We start from the raw sequence: 13,163 nt of genomic DNA, 5'->3' as shown, positions 1-13,163 counted from the left end.
AGCGATGGCTTGGGCTGTGTTTTCTGGCGATGGCTGAAAGACGGTCGCCTGCTATGCCCCTTAATGCACATGGAGTTCCTCGAGGATCGTCTACCCTTTTGTATGGATTTGTCGCAAGACAATGCGATAGCTTCCTTGGCTTGTGCTGAATGCCTTCTGGCTTTCTGTGGTAAAGGTGCAACCTCGCCAGATTCAGTGATAGTTATTCCCCACTTCGGCAAGTTCTCCGTATTGCTCTGAACGCAGGGAAGCTGAGTGGAAGGATGAGGACTCCGAGATGTCGATGACTTTCGATACACACCAGCGGTCAATGTTCGTGTTGGCTGCAAGAAAAAAAATACAGTTTACAAGACTAGCTCCTTTAGAAGAAATTGTGATCTAGACATGTGGTGATGCGAAATATTTTTGCTAACCAAATTTCAAAATTATATATTTAATGATATAGCATTGAGATAAAAGCTTCTTCGATGTTCCAAATCTTAGAGCGTGTTACCTGGCTTGTCCGCTGTAGTGTGTATAAAAAGACAAAACATCGATCATGTCAGGTTTTAAATTCTGACGTGACATATACGAGTGTTCGCGCTATAGCCACCATTCAGCTTCGTGAAACCGAAATACGAGAGTCGCGATTCGTTTATCTGCATTACCATTCTGTTTATTCTGTGCAGTCTTATTTATTTCCCAAAATATTTACACCACTGGAAGTGATTTGAGAGTTAAGCTTTAACAGTCGGTGACATTTATTACTTATCTATTTTTCTGCCGCTTTAGGTGGTTCATCACCTTTGTCGCCCCGTATAGCATGTAGAAGTGTACTCTTGCAAGAGGGACGGACTGCTTAGCTAGAGAGACTTTTTGCAAAAATCTGCACAGGAATGGCGGCCGAGGATTTTTTTCCGTTTCCTGACGAGGTCGCATTAAGGTAAGCCCACACAAGCCGAAAGGAAACAAATACACGCTGCAACACACCGTAAGCTCTGCTGTAAACCTTGTAATTGAGCAGATTCACTTCGCGCCCTGCAAATGTTTTTGTCTCTGTTCTACCTTTTAATTCTGGTTGCCTGTGGCATAAAAGAAGTGGTAAAAAATATGATAAACAAGCAATTTCGCGTCAAAGCAGCTGTTTTAGAGAGACCACGGAAGATCGTGCTTTTGCACGATTGCAGAGGCAACACGTGGTACTTAATAACTCGCTCGTTCGCTAGGGGCCCGCCGGTTCCTAGCTTGATAGTTATGCCAAATAGGCGATTCAGAGCATTGGCATGAATTCTCGACATTTCAAAGAGTCATGGGTACGCAGCTGTTCCCAAGTAATTCCCTTTTCACTGCAAGAGAAAAGAAATGACATCACGATCACCACTTTTCTAAATACTGTATGAAAGAATACTGCGCTGGGAACACTGATGGCCCGTCTTAAGCTGGGCTATACAGTACCACACCTTGGCACTCAGTTCAGGTGGCACCTTTTTTGGGGGACGTAATCAGGCGGAAGGGACCCTGCCATTCGAAGGTGTGTCACGAGGGCACCAAACGCATGCTTGAATTAAGGCTGGCCGCTTAGATTTTCGAGAAGGAAAGCAAGGAGAAAGAGGAAAAGGAAGGGCTCACGAACTTTTGCGCAAAGTGCTAAGTGAAAGTTCGGATCTTTCAAATGGGTCACGCTATCTCTGTGAGGAGGAAGAGATAGAACCGTGATATCCGATTCATATACACTCACTAACGAAATTCAGAATAAATCACAATACCACCAGGCGTTTGCCCAGTTTTTGTTGGAGCATTGATTTGCAAGTTAGGCGCGCAACCGACTTTTTTTCTGCCTCTGCATACTGTGAGCTTGCTACCGAAAGGAGTAGAGAAAGAAAAGAATAGGAAACACGTGTAATGTCCTTGTGACGCGCAGATATATTTTACGTGTTGTGGCGCTCGACCGGCGTTTCGGTATTCAACAGCGCCACCTGTTACTGAGTTACATGTTTACACTGAAAAATCTCAGTGTGCCAATAAAGTCGAAAAACAGATTGTCCGTAAAACCTAACGCGGTGATAAGATTAGCATCAAAGCACATGACCAATGCCGCTAACTTGCTGCATGATGCCGTGCGCTGACTTTCGGGAAAAGAAGTTTTTGTCTTCTTGCAGACTAATGGGCTCCGGGAAACACATATCTGACAGCGTGGTCCATAAGGCTCCTAGACGAGGGTGAGCTAAAGCAGGCGCAGCTAGGTGCTGTGGAGGCAGCCGCAGATTGCCGTGTATGGGCACACCGCCGCAGGCTTGAGGGTCGCCGGAGCGTGGCGTCGACCGCTGCCACCCAGAGTACCACAGGTCTTCCGGAACATATCCTGCTGCAAGAACATCAGTTCAAACGAATGATGTCTCATAGTTGCTATACCAAGTCTGTTTCCATGGCGGTATGGCCTCATTGTGCGTGGAACCAGACCTCGCCAAGAGAAGGTATTTGCTGAGAACCTGATTTCCAGGCTTTGGAGCCTGTTAGTGAATTTTACGTACTGAGTGTTTAATCACATATGAAATGATCAATACAGGATCATTAAGCACCGAACAGCAGGACGAAAAGTTTCATAATCCAGTGTATTCGTTCTGAAATGCAACAAAAAGGTATGTACGCAAGTGGAGCAGGTATGTTCGCAAAATTATTGCAATCGGCGATAAAGATGCACGTGAATTCAAGCTGTCTGACTCCTCGGTGGCAGAAACCCTAAAAACAGAACGAAGCTTTATTCTCTTCGCCGTTTCCCCTCTTCATATAAAAGGAGGCGCAATGTGTGCTTAGTCGCAGCTTCTTCTTTGATTCTGCAATTTCATATGATAACACTTTCGGAAGAGGAAGATATAAAAAGATAGAAGGCCGTCCGAAGCACTGAATGCCCAGATGTATGTGTGTTTCTCTTGTAGTGCGCCAGCACTCAAACTCTCCTTTTTGGATTTCGCCATGCTTTCTTTCCGCCGCCTCATGTCAAGTGTTTCTCTTGTAGTGCGCCAGCACTCAAACTCCCCTTTTTGGATTTCGCCATGCTTTCTTTCCGCCGCCTCACGTCAACCTTGAAATAAAGCAGAACACTTTATGGGTTTAAGATAATGCTGAGGCGCGAATAAATCAGCTTCGCTGGCCACTTCATTAGAGAACTACGCCATCACAACATCAGAATAATCTGGATATTTAACTGCCAGTGTCTCTCTCGTTGTGCTTTTCATATTTTTATATTCATCAACTTATTTATTTATTATTTATTCTCTCTGTGCGTGATGCACCGGGAACGTATAACTGTCACGTAATCTTCTTCACTTGCATTTAGCGGTCTCAAAATTTTATAGTGCGCTACCAATAAGGTCCTCAATAACCGATTTCGCCGTTGTTTGTAAGAACGCTCTTTCTCCTTGAGAGCTATGGCTTACGCACCGAAGGGGTCTTAGTAGCATTTGGCCTAACCACACTAACTAGTCGGTATCCTGAAACGTCTTATTACACACATACTTATTAGCATGCAGTTGTAAATACGTACCATTTTAAGTGAAAGACCACAAGGGGGACATGGGTATAAATTCTGCTTGTTTCTAATTAGCATATGCTTGCCATGTGGGGCCTAGCTGATAGCGTGTGTTTCTCGCAGATCAATCAATCAATCAATCAATCAATCAATCAATCAATCAATCAATCAATCAATCAATCGATCGATCGATCAATCAATCAATCAATCAATCAATCAATCAATCAATCAATCAATCAATCAATCAATCAATTAATCAATCAATCAATCAATCAATCAAAAGCGATCTTTATATGTATGCAACAAAATACATAAAGATGAAAAATTATGGGTTCGAATGTCGCTAGAACCTGTACCTTTATAGGACCTGAAATTGCCTTATAAAAATTACATGACTTTCGACATGCGGCAACATTTCATTCGCATTATAAGCCGTTTTATTCACTTTCATTCAACAGATGACGTCACGCTTAACATGCGCGTTGAGAGGCTTTGAACATCAACCATGAAGCCAAGCTTTCTTGGACGGCATGACCTTGTCAACCGCTCAGAATTTATCGCTCACAATAAGCTAGGCCAAGCTGACGACGGCCAAAGAGGCTTTTCTCGAAAACAAACAAACGAACGAACAAACAAACAAACAAAAACAACACCTTGGAGGTCGCAAGAGCAGGCCTAGCTGCTCCTGGTTACGCTACCTGCATTCTTGCATTTCCAACCACTCGGTGCTAAGCATGTTTTGCATAAAATATTCAGTGATATTTACAGGGAAGTGGCCTCAAATTAACCTGAATTTTCTTCCTGTACATCACTCGATAATGCATGCCTAGTGCCTTGCTAACAGTCTCGGCCTTAGTTTTCCTTTCTGCTGTTGTTCCTGCCCTATTTCTATTTACTTGTCTTCTTTTTGATTGTTCGAGGCCACATACTACTTTTTCCGACCGCAAGTAAATTCCAACCTGAATTTCCAACCTGGCGACACGTTGTCAGCGCACGTTTTTCAGCAGATCCTCTGCTTGATTTGCATTCGAACGTGGAAGCCTATGAATATCCACGCTAGTAAAATGCAGCACCATAACAAGGTGCACGAACCGTAGTGTTCTGGAAGAAAGCCAGCCTCGGACCAAGGGTACGTAACTCCGTACTGCCGCCGCTCGCGCTTCTCCGGTGTCCAGAGACTGCTGAGGCCGCTCGATGGACAGCGTGTGAATTCTGGTGATGCCTGGGCCAGAGGAGGCACCTCGTACGGTCTGCACGAACGGTGAAGGTGGCTCACTGACGTGTGTACGATGTTGGAGGCATGTTTAAGACATACCTAATTAAGAATCTCCCCCCCCCCCCTGCCCCCCCAACACACACACACACACACACACACACACACACACACACACACACACACACACACACACACACACACACACACACACACACACACACACACACACACACACACACACACACACACACACACACACACACACACACACACACACACACACACACACACACACACACACACACACACACACACACACACACACACACACACACACACACACACACACACACACACACACACACACACACACACACACACACACACACACACACACACACACACACACACACACACACACACACACACACACACACACACACACACACACACACACACACACACACACACACGCACGCACATTTCCCACAAACTCTGTCCGTCCCCATTGTGACGCGGTATCGTTATTCAAGCGAATAACGCGAGTGAAAATGTGTCTCACTTGTAAAAGCACTGCCATTTCATCGGCAAGCTGCCTTAGACGCTTCCTCCAGTGGCGAAAATAGCCTTGTGGGGCATGACACCGGGTCAATATTCTCCAATCTCACAATAGTGAATAAACACAGCTGTGAATTTTGTTGTGTGTTGAACAGTAATCAAGCTCATTTCTATTTATTATATTACCGAGCGCTCTATGTCACAAAAGGAAACGACAATATTTACCTGAAACGCATTACAATAACCTGGGTGTGCATCTGTTTGACCTTTTCGAGCAGTAATCCGCGTTGTTACGAGCGAAAAGTTGTATTTCTGTGTTATTTTGCATATTATCGTTATTTGTGCTACCTTGGTGGCAAAATTATCGAATGTATGCAAGTTCTAGAAAATCACAGTCTAATACTTTTAGGCAATGTCTGTATTTTTTTATTTCTGTCGACAAATGAGAGTCCGTCTAGTTGTTGCGCTTTGTGTTCTAGCACTTCTAGATTTTCTAGGACAGAATAGAAGTATTTCTCCATGTATCACTCGTTTTTGACTAGCGAACAATGTCTGCGTCAGTGTTAATTTCGGATAACTGAGGCCGATTTGAGGACACGATAAGGGAACAACGTGCTGGTACAGAGCTTAAGAACGAAGGCAGTGGTGTGCCTCGAACCTTGTTTACACTAGAAGTATTTTAGACGCTGGTGGCGGTAAGTGAATACGCCCACTTATGTCAGGTAGCGCCCGTAGACTCGTACCGCGAAAAGGAGATAACTAGAAGTGTCACATTAGAATGGAACGCATTTAGCTAGCACCTAGCACTCTCAGTTTTTGAACAGTAGCTTACCAGTATTCCTCAAGAGGAACGTATATAGCAGCTGTATCTTGCCAGAACTCATCTATGGGGCAGAAACGGGGAGATTGACAAAAAGACTGTGCTTAGATTGAGGATAAAGAAGAGTGCTATGGAAAAGAAATCAAGTGCATATCGTGAAGATAAAAGAAGTGGGCACAGTGCGTCAGGGAACGAATATAGTCGCAATAAAGAGAAGTATGGGCATGGGGAGACATGTAATGTGAAGTCAAAATAGCCGATAGTCTTAAAGGGTAACAAAGATGATTCCAGGAGAAGGCAAGCATAGTAAGGGACGGCAGAAATTTAGGTGGCCGGATGAGTCTAGGAAGTTTGAAGTGTCAAGTGAGTGCGGGAGGGATATGGGCGAGGCCTTCACCCTGCAGTGCATGTAGTCCGGCTGATGATGAGTTACAGCTTGTAATTCATGCTATCCCGAAACAAAAGCTATGCAAACACACAAATCGGCTATAATGTCTTATTCGAAGATATCATAGTTTCGAGGTAATGAAAAAAATATTTACCCAGCCAGAAGCACTCCTCCGTCATAAAGCTGCGGCGATTGCACCGGGCAGGGTGGGCCAGGATAACATGGCGCCATTAACGGCAGCAATGGCTCTTGACCATGCGGGTCGCACGCCTGGTTCACTTCCCCTAAATTAATGCATTCGGGCGTGGTCGACTGTGGTTCGACTGTGGCGAAAGCTGTCATTGTCGGCTTCCAGTTTTCGCCGGAAGGCGAGAGTGGCTTGATGCTCCCCGGTCCGGTTACCTCCGGCAAGGAGGTAACGCCAACCCGCGTGTGCATAGGCCGCTCGCTACCATCTGTCAAATGTTCCTTTCTGTAGGTCTTTTTCCACGCATTGTGCCATGACGCTGGCTTTACCACCGTCGGGTCATAACAATCTTCGGGCACTGATGGTGTTATCATCGTGTGAAATACTTGTGTAGGCATCAGGCTGCCCCGGGAGTCTCCTTGCGCGATGTCCTTTCTAGTAGTTGCAAATTCTCCGCTGCCCTCAACAGTTGTCTCTTTAGGAAAGCTGCACCCAGGAGGCACGAGTACATGCACAGGGTGCGACAATAACGATGGTGGCAGCCGTTTGGGCTGCACCGTTCCGGCGGTCTCCTCGTCTTCATCACTTCCACTCTTTTTCTTGTCGCAACGTCGCTTTGTTGCCTCTGTTGCTTTCTCCTGGTTCTTCCCCCCGCTAAGCTCTGAGGTTTGCTTTCTAATGAACGTCTGCGTAGCCATTTTATCCAAGTCATTAGGAATGGTGTCCCAGTCAACAAGCGCAGGGACCATTAACGACTCGTTTGCGATCTCTTCATGCTTAAACACATGCTCAGTCACATCGCTGTCGCTGTCTTTGTCCAGGCTTACATTGCTCGACAATCTATTTAAGGTGGGACCTTCGATAATGGGTGGTGCTCCAATCGACCCTTCGGTCCAAGTGCCTGTGGGCTCCTGGTCTTTCTCGCCCTTTTCAGTAAACGGATCCATGAATCAAACTTGGCAGGAGCAGCAACCGTGCTGGGCGGCTCGGTGGGACGATATGTGAGGACAGCCTATATCACCGACGACGTCCGAACACGATGGCCGTCAGCGAAGCGAACACGATGTTCTGGTGAATCTGGGAGCGAGGGGCTGATGACGTTCCAGCAGCGTGTCTCGGCGTCAGAACTGCGGTTTGGGGCGATTTGGTGAAGAGACTACCGCTGTATTGGTTGGATTGACAGTAAAGCTCTACTTTGCCCGTGCTTTAATTGTAGTGCTTTACTACATACACTCTGTGGGACGCCCAGCGCTCTTCTTCTACCTCAAGCTCACACGCGAGAGCATGCCTGATCCATGTTCTCGTGATGACTAAAAAGAAATGGGAATACTCACGAAACATATTACGCAAATCAGGCGGCGCCTGGTCTTTCCCATGGTAATTATACGTCGTAAAAGTGATTCAATTACTTTAATCTTTAAAATGTTTTTGACATTCATGCTCACGAGTGCAAACTACTTACTTTTGTCTCTTTGTTCCACAAGAAAAAAAAAAAGAAAGAAAGGAAGCACGAATGACGTACGAAGGCGTGCTTTACGTTCATTATGGTTATATGGGTGCTGTTTATTTACATACAAAGCGAAAAAAAAGAACACGCGACTGGCGCCTTTTTCACAACTGATTTATTGGGAAGAAAACGAAGCTTATTAAGAATGAAAAACCTGGAGAGAAAAATCGAAATGGTGATCAAAACCTGCGAGATAGCCGATTTCCCTCTTCGATAACGTGAGCGAAGGCTTGCTGACACAATTTTCACAGAAGGCGATGTGAAATGCTTCCATCACCTCTCTACATCGGTTGTGGATGTCGATACAATATCTTTGTCGCGTCAGAGATGGGTCAGCAATTATGGCATTCCCGGAGGTGTTTATTCACCCCTGAATATTTGTCATTGTTGTCCTCTTTGAGGCAAATATTCATACAACGCCCGGTTTGTACTACGTATGCCAATCCACAAAGAAAAGGAATATAGGCCACATCAGTTACACAGCATACAAACTTCTTTCTATGCTTTACTTTACAAGAAGAGCAAATTGTGCCAACCTCTTCCGCCTTTCTTTCCACAAGTGGACAAAGTTTGCTTAATTTCAATGGAGCGGAAAGAGCCACCTCTACGTCATGTCGTTTGCCAACGTGTCTAAGGCCATGTGATAAGCTGTGTATATAAGGGATGACAGCATGTTTTTTATTGATTTTGGATTTGCAGCAGATGGAAAACCTTTAACCCATTTCATTAATTTCACGCAGGACTGGGCAATGACACTGTAGGATAGCCTGCGTTTACCAATCTATCAATCTAGCTTTGCAAGTTGGCAACTCTGGTATAGCTGAATGTCATGCTCCAACGGTTGCTAGAGTCTCTGTTGCTGGAGATTCTACCCAGACGACGCCTACTCCTTTTTCTTCCATGAAAGTGCCGAGTCAGGGTTCTGCGGATACCCACGTGTCCCCCGTTTACCCTTTGGATGTAGAGATGACATGTTCATCCCAGAAGCGCCGCGCTTCTTCCTCTCCCTCAAAGTCCGCCCATTCTAACACAAAGTAAAAAGGGTTCCCCTAATATTCAGAATAACACTGATGTTTTAAAGGAGGCTATTACAGCCTCCCGGATTCTACAATAATCATGGCGGGGTTAAAAGTACTACAGTGGAATTGCCGTTCAATTGCATCTTCGTATCACGATTTACAGAACCTTATCTCAAAATATGACATAATTGTACTACAAGAAACTTGGCTTTTGCCAAGCCAGCCATTTTCTCTCAAATATTTTAGAACGTTTAGATCAGATCACACTAGAGGCAGGGGTGGCGGCTTGCTAACATTAATTTCGCCAAAAACATTTCATCGGGCGAAAGTGTCCCACAAAAGTCTACGACAAGACTGCGAACTGAACTACTTGCAGTTGATATCGCAATTCCGCAGTATGCTCCTCTCACTATTGCAAATGTCTACTTCCCAACAGGTGTCCGTACAACAGATTGTTTAAGCGGTCTATTGAGTTCAACCAACAGAGTGATTATTGCTGGCGATTTTAATTCTCACCATGTTCTTTGGTGTTACCGTTAAGATGTATGTGGGCAGCGGCTTTGGAACTGAATGTCTGTAAATGATGTGCGTTGCTGGCATAACCTACAGTCCAGGCATAACCTACATGCGAGCAGCTTCTAGGTCAGTAATTGATTTAACCTTAGCAGCAAATGGATTAAGGGCCTTATCATGGGCTACGGTGGATTGTGGTACATCTAGCGATCACTTCCCAGTTACGTTTAATATAGTATCCGCTCTTCTTAGAGTAATTAATTGTGAACAAAAATTTGTCAACCACGAACTCTTCAAAAAGATTGTGAATTCCTCTTTTTCCTCCATAGCATCATGTGAGCATACTGAACGTGCTCAACAAGCACTCTCTTTTCTGTTAGATGCCACGGAGCGTTCAGCGTTCAGTGTGAAATCGTCTGTCCCTAACAAAATGTCGTGCCGATGGTGGAACGAAGAATGTGAAAAAGCATTCCATCGTAGAAAAGCTGCATGGAAGAGCCTTTCCCATAACCAGTGTCCCCAAAATTGGATAAATTATAAATTTTATGCGACTTCATTTAAAACAACTATTCATATAGCAAAGGATCAGTATAACGCTAATATGAATATTTATCTCTCTAATCCAATTAATCGGAAGGCATTGTATAGATTCATGGAACGCAACCAAAGTTCATCTCCACCACATGTAACCGAGTCAGAGGTGTTATCACCCCATAAGCAAAATATAAACTTGAACAGATTTCTAACGGCCTTGCTATTCGCTTGCAAGCGCAAACGGTGGTTCCGTTACTTCGGCCTACGCCATGTGCTGATTTCATTGCGGTTGAGCCCTCGGAATTGCATTGCATAGTGGCTGCTGTGAAACCTGCAGCTCCTGGGTGTCATGGTATTACAGTCGCTATGCTGAAATTTTTTGTGCAAGACCACAACTCGAAAGTTTGAGTAATGTAATTGTTTCCCTGGAAACTGCTTGGCTACCTGAAGACTGGAAAGTTGCTAAAATTCTACTAGTGCTCAAAGATCCGAAAAAGGTTTTGTTTTGGATAATATTCGGCCAATTTCGCTAACTTCAAACTTACTGAAACTTATTGAACGCGCCTAACAAACCCCTGAATGCATTTAGTGATGCACAGATTGGGTTTCGTCAAGGGTGCTCGATTTGGACGGCTCATATAGATTTGCAGAGTAGAATTAGGTTTGCAATGAAGAAGAAAGAAGTGTCGGCATTGGTCACTTTGGGTATCGCCAAATCATATGACAGTGTAGAACAAACACTCTGTACTGTTGAATAAGATAAACGAAATTAGGTCACCTTTTTACATTTTTGCATGACTAAAAGAATTCTTAAGGAATAGAAAAATTTTCTGCACTAGAGGTTCTTTAACTTCTGAAACTTATTACCAAACTAGACGTGTGCCTCAGGGATTGGTGCTATCTTCATTGCTATTTAATATATTAATGAAGGATATTCCTGTTCATCCAAATACAAAAGTGTACGTGTATGCGGATGATATTGCTTTTTTCTCTTCTGCACGAGATGTTCATTCTTTATACCAGTTATTGCAAGCCTACTTGAATGCCCTTGAAGTTTGGCTGGGTGAAGTAAAATTAATTCTTAACGTGGGGGGAGGGGGGGGGGTAGAAATTCGCAGTATTCGTTTTTCCACCGGCACACCCTCTTTATATCTCCCTTGCGTATTGCGGTTCACAGATCCCACAGGTTGAATCATTGAAGTACTTGGGTGTATTATACCATGCACTCCCAATTAGAGTGGCGGTCTCATATCAAAGGCAATTGCCTGAAAGGTGAGCGAGCCCCCGGTCACCTGATTAGAATTAGCCACAAGAAATTCGGTATGCGCAGATATACTCTTTTCTTTCTCTATAAAACTTATGTGAGACCCATTCTGGAGTTTGGCTGTGTTCTTTTCTCGGGAAGTCCTAAATACAAACTACAACCTTTGTTGCTACTGGAGAGGCGCGCTTTACTACTATCTTTGGGGTTGCCAAAATCAGTTTCAAATGCAGTCCTCTATTTAGAGGCCCGTGTACGTGAGTTGAACTCTCGGTTTGAGCTCCTCACTGTGCGAACCTTTGTACGAGCACTGGAACCTCTGTCTGGAGTGGCTTCTTCCATTTTTATTCGGCGGCCGCCATCATCAGTAAGCTCCAGCTTCAAGACCGCGGCAACACTATCCGCATCAAGTGGTTTCCGGCGCACGCGGGAGATAGTGCATTCTCACCGAATCACAACCAGACGGCCCATTCGGCGGCGCGAGCGCTTACCTTTCGCACCTCCGAGAGGGACCGTTCCGAATGGTGGTTCGAAACAAAAGACCGAATGACCAGTTACGAGGAAGTGACTAAACTTTACCGCCTAGCTCGACGGACAATGCCGCCGCCTCACCCGGCACTTAGTCGGGAGGAGGCGGTCATCCTAAGGCAAATGCAAACCGGGTCACTCCTAGCCCCGGCAGTGCTACACGTCCTCCACCCAGACATCTACACGAGTGATATGTGCAGTGTATGTCAAGTGGGTCCGGCGGACCAATGGCACATCATGTGGGACTGTGCCAGGTTCCCGACCGAAGTTGCATCTAGGACATACCCGCCGGAACTTCAAAGTGTTGTGCAGAATACAGACAAGGAGATTCATTTATGGGCCATCCAGCAGGCCCGGGGTGCGCTCGAAAAGCACAAGCCTCACAACCCACCACAAACGGGCCAAATGAGGTAGTGCAGAGTAGGGCTTAACCCCGGGTAGACGCTTGGGCAGCGTCACGGCGCTTTAACCCGTCGTTTGCCGGCTCCCTAATAAAATTATACATACATACACACCAAGCTCAGTTTCTAGATTATCATTGGCCGCAATATAAGCAACCACAATTTGTATTTACTCAGTCCTTGCTGTCCAAAATTGCAGTTTTGCTTATTTCAGTAAGACGTGTTGGCAATGTTCAAGCTACTTCCGCACTGTTCTTTGACCAGTCGTTGCCATCTAATGCAAAGTACTTGACTACCACCTTGAACATTATCTATTTCAGTATCCACGACACATAGCTATTTTCACAGATGCCTCACAACCGGATGAAAAAGCAGCAATAAGTATTTATTCCCAGGCACTCGATTAGCGTTTTTCTGCACTGATCCCTGATTACACACTAATATTTAATGCTGAATTGCTTGCAATTGGTTTGGCCCTTCAAGACGTTCCCGGTAACGTTACTCACGTAATCATACTCTCTGACTGCCTATCAGTTTTAGCAGCATTAGAAAGCCCTAAATTGCGTCTTTTGAAACAAACGCTTATGGTTTTCCTTCCGTGACATTTACAGGAAGTGCGTTTTAAGTGGGTTCTGGGGCACTGCGGCATCGCTTCTAATATAATGGTGGATTATTTAGCAAATTAATCTCTGAATTGGCCTGTTGCCGATGTTGTACCGAATA

This window comes from Amblyomma maculatum, chromosome 2, assembly GCF_055883805.1.
Source record: "Amblyomma maculatum isolate TAMU_Amacu chromosome 2, ASM5588380v1, whole genome shotgun sequence".
NCBI lineage: Eukaryota > Metazoa > Arthropoda > Arachnida > Ixodida > Ixodidae > Amblyomma > Amblyomma maculatum.
The sequence above is the reverse complement of the archived record's forward strand: the minus strand, read 5'-3'. Positions refer to the sequence as shown.